Source organism: Chrysochloris asiatica, unplaced genomic scaffold, assembly GCF_000296735.1.
Source record: "Chrysochloris asiatica unplaced genomic scaffold, ChrAsi1.0 scaffold00540, whole genome shotgun sequence".
In the NCBI taxonomy this organism is placed as follows: domain Eukaryota; kingdom Metazoa; phylum Chordata; class Mammalia; order Afrosoricida; family Chrysochloridae; genus Chrysochloris; species Chrysochloris asiatica.
In genome coordinates, this window is record NW_006409058.1 from 452,729 (window position 1) to 465,034 (window position 12,306).

Below are 12,306 nucleotides of genomic sequence, written 5' to 3' on the forward strand. Positions count from 1 at the left end.
AAAAAAAAAAAAAAAAGAAATAGGCACAGGATACAAACAGACACTTCACCAGGGTGCAAATCCAGGCAGCCAACAAACATATGAAGAAATGTTCAGGATCGCTAGCCATTAGAGAGATGCAAATCAAAACAACAATGAGATACCATCTCACACCAACAATAACAGCAAAGATAAAAAAAAGTTGAGGACAATAAATGCTGGTGGGGATGTGGAAAGACTGGGACACTCCTGCATTGTTGGTGGGACTGCAAAATGGTCCAACCTCTCTGAAAAGCAATATGGCGCTTCCTCAGAAGGTTGAGAATAGAAATATCATTCGATCCAGCAATTTCTCTACTTGGTATTTACCCACAAGAAAAACGAGCCACACCACGGGAAGATATATGCACACCAATGTTCATAGCTGCACTATTTACAATAGCAAAAAGATGGAGACAGCCAAAATGCCCATTGACTGAAAAATGGATAAACAAGCTGTGGTACATACACACAATGGAGTAATATGCTACCTTGAAAAATAAGAAGGAAGCTGCATGCCACTTTCTAACATGGATGAACTTTAAGGACATTATGTTGAGTGAAATTAGTCAATCACAAAAGGAAAAATATTGCATAGGACCACTATCGTAAAAGACTAAGAAAAAGAACCCATACTGTCCCACTAAAGTGGATTCTTAGCAAGCTGCTAGGACGTAGGGGTAGGGTTAAGGGCGGGAAGGGAAGGTGGAGCACTGGGCAGGGAGTAGACACAGGACAGTTTGGGTCGGGGGGAGGGGGCAATATACAAGTAGGGAGAGGGGAACAGAAGAACAAAGCAGACGGGAGAACAACTAGACAGATATGAATGAGCTAAATGGGACAGAAGTGAAAAAAAGATATAGGCACTGCCTTGGAACAACAGGGTTCTGGGATATGGTTGGAATGGGGAGAAGGGGGAAATAATGTTAAGATGCTTGACTACCCAAAATGGGGGTGCTACAAAGGCAAGAAGTGACAGGCTTACAAGCTTTTAAGAGGGAACCTAGATCCAGAGGGCCAGGAGGAAAGTATAATATTCACTGAGTAGTATCCAATCTGTCTAGGCGGGGCTGATGAAAGGAAATGTGAATAGGTCTCTTGTTATACAATAGTGAATAATTCTTATCAGGACTGCTTGTGAAGGTTCAAAATGTAAAGGTAGACATTTTGTAGCAAGGAGGGGAGTGATTAACTTTGCATTCTAGGAGCAGAGCTCCCTGGGACCCTCAAGAGAGAAGAGCAGAGAGTGGGACCCCACCCAAAGAAGCAGTGATGCCTGAGATGGAGGCAGAGACGATGATGTGGAGAGATGGAGTACTGTGGACTTTAGACTCAGAGATGGAGAGGGACTGTGTGCTGACGACCGGTGGGCTTTGGTTGGTTGATGATGCATGGAAGGAATTGTAACCATGGATGAATGTAAAACTAATGTTCTCCCATGTAAACTATCACATAATTCACAATAAAACTTTAAAATATATATATATATGTTGTTGTTGTTGTTAAGTGCCGTCAAATCGATTCCGACCCATAGCGACCCTGTACAGGGTTTCCGAGGGTGTAAATCTTTACGGGAGTAGAAAGCCTCATCTTTCTCCCACGGAGTGGCTGGTAGTTTCGAACCGCTGATCTTAAGGTTCGCAGCCCGATTCGTAACCACTACGCTACCAGAGCTCCATATATATATATGAAGAGCAATCATACACATGGACCTCATCTGGTGATCATAAATATCATCAGCCAAAACAATGCCAGGGGCAGATTGTGGAACAGACTATCAATTGCTTGTATGCAAGTTCAGGCTGAAGCTGAAGAAAATCAAAACAATTCCACATAAGCCAAAATATGACCTTGGACATACCTCACCTGAATTTATAAGATGATCTCAAATACAGGTTTAATGCATTAGACACTAATGGCTAAAGACCAGAAGAACTGTGGATTAACATCATATGGGAAAAAAGCAAGAGGTCATTAAAAAGATGAGAAAAAGAACAGACCAAAATGGAAGGCAGAAGAGATTCGGAAAATTGCTCTCCAGCTTAGAGATGCTAAAGCAAATGGAGGAAATAAAAGAGTTGAACAGAAAACTTCAAAGGGCAGCTCAAGAAGACAGAGTCAAGTAATATAATAAATGTTCAAAGACCTGCATGTAGAAAATCAAAGGAAAGACTCAGCATTTCTCAAGCTGAAAGAACTGTAGAAAAAAAAATCAATATTCGATTTGAAATACTGAAAGCTCCCATGAGCAAAATATTCAGTGATGCAGAAAGCATCAAAACAAGATGGAAGAAATATACAGAGTCACTGTAACCAAAAAGAAGTGATTAATGTTCAACTATTTCAAGAGGTAGCATAGGATCAAGAACCATTGGTACTGAAGGAAGAAGTCCATGCTGCATTTAAGGCATTGGTGAAAATCAAGGCTCCATGAATTGACAGAATTCAAATTGAAATCTTTCAACAAGCTGATGCTGCACTGGAGGCACTCATTTATTTATACCAAGAAATTTGGAAGACAACTACCTGGCCAACCGAATGGAAGCCATCCATATTTGTACCTTTACCAAAGTGAGATGATCCAATGTAATGTGGAAATCATCAAACAATATAATTAATATCATGTGTTGTTGTTGTTAAGTACCATGGAGTCGGTTCCAACTCATAGTGACCCTGCACAGCATTTCTGAGGCTGTAAATCTTTATGGGAGCAGAAAGCCTCATCTTTTTCCTACGTAACAGCTGGTAGTTTTGAACTACTGACCTTGAGGATAGCAGCCCGATTCTTAACCACTATGCTACCAGAGATCCTTAATTAATATCATATGCAAGTAAAATTTGTTAAAATATTATTGAAAATAACTGAAAAATGGTTGCAATCATATATCATCAGAAAGCCAATAGAAATTCAAACACCTCTATATAAATAACATAAAAATTCTCACAACTGGATCAATAAATAACATCATGATAAATGAAGAAAAGATTGAAGTTTTCAAAATACTTCATTTTACTTGCATACAAAATCAACACTCATGGAAGCAGCAGTCAAAATTATATATGTTGTTGTTAGCTGCCACGGAGTAGGTACCAACTCATAGTGACCCTATGCACAACAAAACGAAACACTGCTGGTCCTGGACCAGCCTCAAAATCATTGCTACATTTGTGCCCATTACTGCTGTCATTGTGCTAATCCATCTCATTGGGGTCTTCCTCTTTTTCTCCGACACTCCATTTTACCAAACATGATATTCTTCTCCAAGGACTGGCCCCTCCTCACAATATGTCCTTCTTCAATGGCAAAAAAAAAGACTAAGTCTAGCCATCCTGGCTTCCAAGGAGCACTCTGACTGTGCTTCTTCCAACACAGATTGGTTTGTTCTTTTGGCAGTCCATGGTACTGTTAATAATATCCTCCAACACCTTAACTCAAATGCATCAATTCTTCTACAGTCTTCCTTATTCTCTGTCCACCTCTTGGTTATTGAAAATACCATGGCTTGGGTCAGACGCACCTTAGTCCTCAAACTGGTATCTTTGCTCTTCAAGATTTTAAACAGGTCTTGTACAGGAGATTTGCCTGATGCAATATGTGCTTTGATTTCTTAACTGCTGCTTCATTGAGAGTTAATAGCTGATCTGAGCAAAATGAAGAATTTGACAACTTCAAATTTTTCTCTATTTATCATGATGTTATTTACTGATCCAGTGGGGAGGAGTTTTGTCTTCTTTACATTGAGGTGCAACCCATATCAAAGGCTGTGGTCTTTGATCTTCATCAATAAGTATTTTAAGTCCTCTTCTCTTACAGGAAGCAAGGTTGTATCACAGATTGTTAATGAGTCTTCCTCCTATCTTGAGGACACATTTTTCTTTATATAATCCAGTTTCTCAGATTATTTGCTCAGCATACAGTTTGAATATGCATAGTGAAAGAAAACAAACCTAGGCAGACTTGTAGAATGTGCCCTTTGGTGGTGTAAATTATTATATATGCCTGAGTGTTAAAAAAAAAAAAGGAGCTAAAAACCCACTCTCAGTCAATCTGCTGAAATGTAACTATTTGAATGTAAGAAAAAAGACCCCTCCCAAATATATGTGTAGTTTCCTTTGTAAAACAAAACAAAACAAAAAAACCACTTTCCTAACTTTAAACCATTCATTGTTCCCGTGTTCTGTTTGAACAACTCTCTCTTGTTCTATGTACAGGTTCCTCATGAACACAATTAAGTGTTCCAGAATACTCAATCTCTGCAATGGTGTCCATAGTTTGTCATGATCCACACAATAAAGTACAGATAAACATCGTTCTGGTATTCTCTGCTTTAGTCAAGATCCATTTGATGTCAACAGTGATATCCCTCATTCCATGTTGTCTTCTGAATTTGGCTTAAACCTGTGGAAGTTTTCTGTCAATGTATGGTTACAGCTGTTTTTGAATTATCTTTAGCAAAATTTGCTTACTTCAATATGAATGATATTGCCTGATGAGTTTTGTGTTCCTTTGGGTCACCTCTTCTTGGAATGGACACAAATACAGATCCCTTCCAGTCAGTTGGCCAGGTTGTTGTCTTCAAATTTCTTGACATAGATGAGTGAGTGCCTCCAGGCTGACTCACTTTCTTGAAAGATTTCAGTTTTTATTCCATCAATTCCTAGTGCTTTGTTCTTTGCCAGTTCCATCAATGAACCTTGGACTTCTTCCTTCAGGATCATTGGCTCTTGATCATATACTACCTCTTGAAACAATTGAACATCAACCATTTCCTTTTGGTACAGTGACTCTGTGTATTCCTTCCATCTTCTATTGATGCTTTCTGCAATATATCCTTTGATTTCTTGTCCATAGAATCCTTCATTATTTCAAGTCAATGATTGAATTTTTTATTCTGTTCACTCATTTTGAGGAATGCTGAGCATATTCTTTCCTTTTGGTTTTCTAACTCCAGGTCTTTGCACATTGTATTGTAATATTTGACTTTGTCTTCTCGAACTGCCATTTGAAATTTTATATTCAGCTCCTTTACCTCTTTATTTGTACCATTTGCTTTGGCATCTCTATGCTGGAGAGCAAGTTTCAGAGTTTCCTTTGATATCCAGTTTGGTCTTTTCGTTATTTCTTGTCTTCTTAATGACCTTTTCCTATCTTCCTGAGTGATGTTCTTTATGTCATCCTACAACTCTTCTTATCTTCAGTCTTTAGTGTCTAATGCATCAAATCTGTTCTTGAAATTATTTCTAAATTCAGGTAGAATATGTTCCAGGTCATAATTTGGCCAATGAACAGATAACAAGCAAAAAAACAACAACAAAAAAAGAAAATCAGAACAAAGCAAAACTGACAAATTGTATTATCCACCTTTGCTCCGAGGTTCCCGTGGCATTATTCTGTGGTGGGTCTGTTCCCCCACTTGGTCTTGCCATTTGGTCTTGCCCAAGCTGTCAGCTCTGGGCCACCAAGTCTGGCAGATTCAAAAGTACGCAATTTCATACTTCTGCTACAAGTTCCACTAGCTATAAGCCTTCAAACTTTTAAAATATGTCTACCTATGTGGTTCAGAGTTTTGGAGCTCTGCCCTGAATCCACTTCACCTGTTATTCTGTGGTATTGCTGATGGCAAACTTCACTGCACCTATACCCTATCCACCATCAAGCCCTGCTACTCCAAAATATAAAATTTTTATACTAAAAAATTGTTTTCATATCACTAGTGTGAAGTACATTCCAAACAATTTTGCTAGATTCTTAGAATATTTTAAAACTTAGATTAAACATAAAAACATGAAAATTACGTGTGACAATTTTTAGTTTTGCGAGTTTATCACTTATATCATAAATATAAATTTTTTCTCATGATTTAAATGTCTTAAAAATTAATTTACAGAAAAGTTTAATCAACATAAGGTGCAGATTCATAAACCCAGTACAATAAATACAAAAGAATTATCTTGTGATACTTTACATCTTGACATTAGAATTGTGGTAAGAAGTTATAGCCAATGAATTTGGTATTTTGAAATTTCATTTTTAATTTAAAAAGATGCAACTGTTAGTGGCAGGATAAATATAATTACCTTGGCTTCTCCACTGGGACTTACTATTTTCAGGTAAATGTTAATTTTTTATAAAGTCAATCTACTTCTCAAAATATTGTGGCCATTTTTTTTATTAGCCATTTCAAATCTATATAACTTACTGTTGTTAAGTGCTTTTGAATCAGTTCCAACCCAAAGCAATGCTGTATAGGGTTTCTGAGAAGCAGCTGGTGACCTTCAACCACTGACCTTGCAGTTCAAACCAACTTTGTATTCCAGAGATCTAACCCAAAGCGCCACATCAGGACTCTGTCAGGACTCTGGCTTACAGTGATTTTTTATGTATGAAAATCCCATTAAAAATCATTCACAATAATTTAGGAAATAAACTTTTTTCAAAAGGTAGTAAAATATACAAAACAAGAAAAGTAAAAGATTAATGGTAAAGTTAACAGGAATTAAGTAATTCAATGCTTTGTAAATTAAGTTAAAAAATGAGGAATAGTGTCAATGTGTAATGAAGAAATTCTGGGTATATGGAAATCTGCAACAATTCAGTAATTATGTAAGTCTACAGATCCTTGTGAAACTGAAGAAATGGTTACTATGTGTTAATGCAGATTCAGTGAAATCTGACTATAAAAAGTCAAATGGCAAATTTGCAAGAAAGGTTTTTGAGTAGTGACAAAGATTTTTCAATTAAGCAGTACAAGAGAACTGCTTTGGAATTAAAAAGCAATGACACACTAAAAGGTGAAGATAAAAAGTAAGAAAAACAAGTATCACTGCTGCAAGAAATCTCTTGCAATGCTAATAAAATATCACCATCAGCTATGCATTCTCAGACTTAAATTGTGATTCAAATCACAAAAGAATACAGTGGAAATATGATTTGGAAGGGGAGAAAATCCATTATTAGTTAGAAAGGTATCTTTCAAGGTATGTTTATTAAGCTAAAATTACAAAACAGCTACCTCAGCAATATATGGTCAGGTAGAGACTTACCTGAAAACTCAAGCAAAAAAAGGTTTTATTGGACAAACTGCCAGTAGGATGTGGCATCAAACTGCAGACTTAACTATAATAAAATAATATATGATTCCCAAACTTGGCATTTATGTATTTTAAGTAGTTACAATTACTTAATCTCTTTGATTTGATCACTAACACCTGATTAAATGTAAAGAGGCAAAATAATCTAAAATAACAAAGTTATTGTTTAATTAAGGTGTGTTGTCTAAAAATCATATTTCCTCATGCTAGATATATGATGAGAAAGGATAAAAATAAAATCACCAAGCTAGCTTAATGGCTAAGTAAAAGACATAACAAAGGTTTACATAGCATGATGTCATGGAAATATCACTAGACTGGAAGCCGAGTAACCTGAAGTCCACTCCTGTCTGCAATAACTGGTATGTGACCTTGTGTTATTGACAAGCCAAATTTCTATTTCTACAAGAAATTTACAAAACTACAGGGTTTTTTTGGGCCAGATAGTTTTTATGTTCTTTTTCAATTTTAGTTTAGAAATGTTTACCAGACATTTATAGCAGACTGCCCTACCTGGAATGTTATGATTAGCTAGAATGGTAGTTTCTAGGAACACCAGTTAAAAAAACAATTGCTGTGGAGTAGGTTCCAACTCATGGCGACCTCGTTTGTCACAGTACAACTACATTTCATAGGGCTTTTAATAGTTGATTTTTTGGAAGCAGATTACCAGGTCGTTCTTCCAGGTCACTTCTGGGTGGTTTTGAACTTCCAACTTTACACAGTAAGCAGCAGAGTTCCTCAATTATTTGCACTACCCAGGGCCTCTAGGAACACAGTTATCTATATACGACAAAATAGTAGAGATAAAAATGATGAATTTCAGAATGATGGTTGTGGCCACCATTCTCAAAATAAAGTAAAATCCCATGGCTTTTGAAGTGAAATAACTGTAAGTCATACAATTGGTCTTTTCAACTATATTGATACCTGAGCAGTATTATTAGCAGCAATGTTTGTTAAAGTTGAGGCCAATATCTTCTTGATACTATTTCAGAAGTGAAACCAGTTTATCATATCAAAAGCAGTTTATACATGCTAGCAACACTTTCATTCTAAGATCTTTAAACTCTATATTAATACTTCAGTAGATTATTTGACATCAGAAGTTTGGGCCCAACTTGGCAGTTGTTTAGCAATGAAAATTAAATATTAGCAGGTTATGAATGAGTCATGAAATGGTCACTTTACTGTCTGATTCTTTACCAGTTCCTTCCCTCCCACGCCTCCCCTTATTCCCTGCCTGGCCACTGAAAATTATTCAACACATACATAAATAAGGGCTAAAAAGTAGCAAAAGCAAGTGTTGTTTTTGTTTTTGTTTTTTAAAGCCAGACTACTAAGAAATCAGAATGTTTTCTTTCTACAGGAACACTGGCCTCCTAGTGTTATTAAAATAATCACATGGAGAGTCCACCAACTGCCTTGGTGATAAATACTGGAGGAAAATGCAAAAGGAAAACCTGGGTTCTTATTAAAGGAATTATCAGTGGACTTCAATATACACTGTTCCTTTTTTTTACATTTTCTTTCTGGAAATGCTGAATGTCAGTGATTTATCACTGATAGCTGAGCTTGTCTTGTCAAACAAAAAACCTAATAGCATCCATGGTTATGGAAGGAAAGCTGTAGTCTAGTTATCTTTGTTACATCTGTTTAATATTAATTCATAAAATCAGAGCACATGCAAGAGCAAAAGCTGCCAACTATCATGTAATTTAAAATACCATATTTAAGATACAACTACATACTGAAAATGTATCAATGTCAAGAAAATTGTATAATTAAAAAATTTGTGCTAAAGGCAATCCTCTTATCTTTGACATCATCCATTTCAACAGCTTCAAAGAAAGTTGATTAACTTATTTTTACATTGACATTATGTAAATTAAAATAAAAAGGACAATCAAGCTGTCTCATGAACTGGAAGATGACTTATTAATTCCCTTTCACTTCCAAACCTCATCAGGCAGTCGCAACATTTATGAGGCAAGTCTGCTGAACACTTGAAATCTAAATGAATTTTAAGATGTTCAACTTGTCCTGTTGAATATTCACAATATTGGCATAAATAAATCCCTTCAGATAAATGTGAATTTAAATGCTTGCAATATTCTAGCATACTTGAAAAGCCTTTTCCACAGTCATCACAAAAATGAGGGAAATTTTTAGCTTGCTCAATGGCAACATGCCTGTTAACATTTGTATGAAGTCTACTCTGAAAATTGCATACTTGACATACAAAGAAGTTTTTACATTTGTCAAAGGTAATTTTGCTTAAGAGACTGTACTGTCTGTGTTCTCCATTGTTATACTTATTAATTATTATTATTTTATTTTACATTATTATTTAAATTATTATTATTAATTTACATGTATGCTTGTTTACTACATGGGTATGCAAATCTTTGGGATCATTTGTTTCATGTTCACAGAACTGGCACAAGAACTGTTCATCACAGCTATGATCCTGGAAATGTAAGTAGAGTTCACTGCTTAAAGAGAACTTGCACATCATAGTGCTCACACCAATAGTGGTGATTACTGCAATGTGCTGGCTGAGATTCTCAAAGATAACTGTTTCATAATCACAGTATTTACAAATGTAGGGATCCTCTTCATATAGCTTGGCGTGTTCAAGAAGCATGTTGGTAGAGAAACTTTCTTTGCATACTTGGCATACATTTGAGTCAGTATGCTTATGCTTCAGAATCATATGCTGCTTTAAATCAGAAAAATATTTGCTGTTGATACTAATATCTTATAAAATAAACTTTAAGGCAAAACCCAGCATAATAGATAAAGACGGACATTATCTCATGATTAAAGAGTCAACTGAACAAGATGACATAACCATAATAAATATCTAGGCTTCCAATGAAAGAGCTCCAAAATATATAAAGCAAACTCCAATAGGTTTGAAGAAAGAAATAGACGAATCTACAATAATAGTGTGTGTGGGGTATTTATTTTTTAACTTTTTTTTTAAGCATTTATTGTGAATCGAGTGAATGTTTACAGGGCAGATCATCAGTTTTACATTCAACAAATCATATACTTTGTTACATTACAAGGTTATAATCCCTTCCATGTACCATCATTAACAGTATTTCTCTCTATTTTAGCTCTGTTTTTTTTAAAAAAAAAACAAAAAACAAAACACTCAGGCATATATAATAATTTAAACCACCACAGGGCACATTCTGCAAGTCTGCCTACTTGCCACCAGCTCTCAGCCCCTCTCTTTCTATGAATCTAGAGTCCTCAGCTGCTCCCTTTCTCCATGTCCCCATCTCTGTTACTATCTCTGGTGTCACTACTTCTCTGGATAAGATCTTGCATTGTACTTGTGCTCTTCTCCCTTAATGGTCCTAGGGTCCTCTCTTTCAGGACTGTAAGATTAACTGCTTCTGTGTTTTTGTTACAAAATTTATACCTTTGCAATTGTGACAATCACAATTAGTCATGATAGCAATTACTCATGGTTGAATCATAAGAATATTATCCACATCTCTTTTTACCAGACCCATCTAGACAAGATGAAAACTATTCAGTGAAGACTCTGTCTTCCCCACATAGTCTTAAACTAAATTCACTAGTGGGACATTTTAATATACCACGTTTGAAAAAGAATAGAACAACTAGAAAGAAACTTGACAAAGACACAGAGGAACTAAACAAGGCAATCAGTCAACTGGACCTCAAAGATGTGTACAGAGCATTCAACCCAACAACAACACAATACACATGGAGCATTCTCCAGAATAGACCATGTCTTAGGCCTTAAAACAAGCCTCCATAAATTTACAAACATCAAAATACTACAAAGCATCTTCTCAGACCACAATATTATCAAATTAGAAATCAACAATAGGAAGACCTAGAGAAAAAAAAAATAAAGTCAAGTACATGGAACTTGAATAACACCCTGCTAAAAAGTTACTGGGTAGTAGAAGAAATAAAACATGAATTCACAAAGTTCCTAGAAACAAATGAGAATGAAAACACAACATACCAAAACCTTTGTGACACAACAAAAGCACTGCTGAGACAGTTTATTACAGTAAATGCACACTTCCCAAAAGAAGAAAACCAAAATCAACACATTAACACAACATCTCCAACAACTAGAAATAGACCAGCAAAGCAAACCTACAGTAAACAGAAGAAAGGAAATAATAAAGATTAGACCAGAAATAAACAAGATAGAAAACAGAAAAACTAAAGAAAGAATCAACAGGACAAGAAGCTGGTTAATAAAACTGACAAACCACTGGCAAAACTAACAAAAGAAAAGAGGGAAAATACACAAATAACACTCATAAGAAACCACATAGGGGATGTCACAACAGAACCAATAGAAATAACAAGGATATTAACAGAATATTATGAAGAGTTGTACTCCAACACATTTGAAAATTTAGAGGAGAGGGGTACATTTTTAGAAAAGCACAATCTACCTAAACTTACACAGAGTAAAGTAGAAAACTTGAACAGACTATAACAAAGGAAGAAATTGACTAGGTAACCAAAAAAATTCCAGGTACAGATGGCTTCACTGATGAATTTCACCAAACATTCATGGAAGAGCTATCACCAGTTCTACTCAAATTATTTCAGAAGATAGAGGAGGATGGAAAACTTCGTAATACATTTTATGAAGCAAGCATAACCCTTATACCAAATATAGGGAAGGACATTACTAGAAAAGAAAATTATAGACCAATATCCCTTATGAACATAAATGTAAAAATTCTCAGCAAAATCTTAGCCAACAGAATTCAACAACACATGAAAAAAATAATATATCATGACCAAGTGGGATTCATACCAGGGATACAAGAAAACTTCAACAATAGAAAAACAATCAATGCAATATTTTTCATAAAATAAGAAAAAGGAAAAGAATCACATGATCATAGCGATTGATGTAGAAAAGGCATTTGACAAAATCCAACACTCAACAAAGTAGGACCTGAAGGGATATTCCCAAGCATAATTAAGAGCGCATATATACAAAACCAAAAGCTACCATCACTATCAAGGGAGAGAAAGTGAAAGCCTTGCCCTTGTGAACAGGTACCAGAAAAGGATGCCGTTTATCATCACTCCTGTTCAATATTGTCTTGGAATCTCCCATGTAAACTATCACATAATTCACAATAAAACATTTAAGAAAATAAATAAATAAATAAA

General features: G+C 35.5%; 1 pseudogene; it reads right to left on the bottom strand.

Annotated features, from left to right (window-relative positions):
- Window positions 1-9,016: 9,016 nt before the first annotated feature.
- LOC102841721 overlaps window positions 9,017-12,306 on the bottom strand; it is a 45,509-nt pseudogene continuing 42,219 nt past the window's right edge.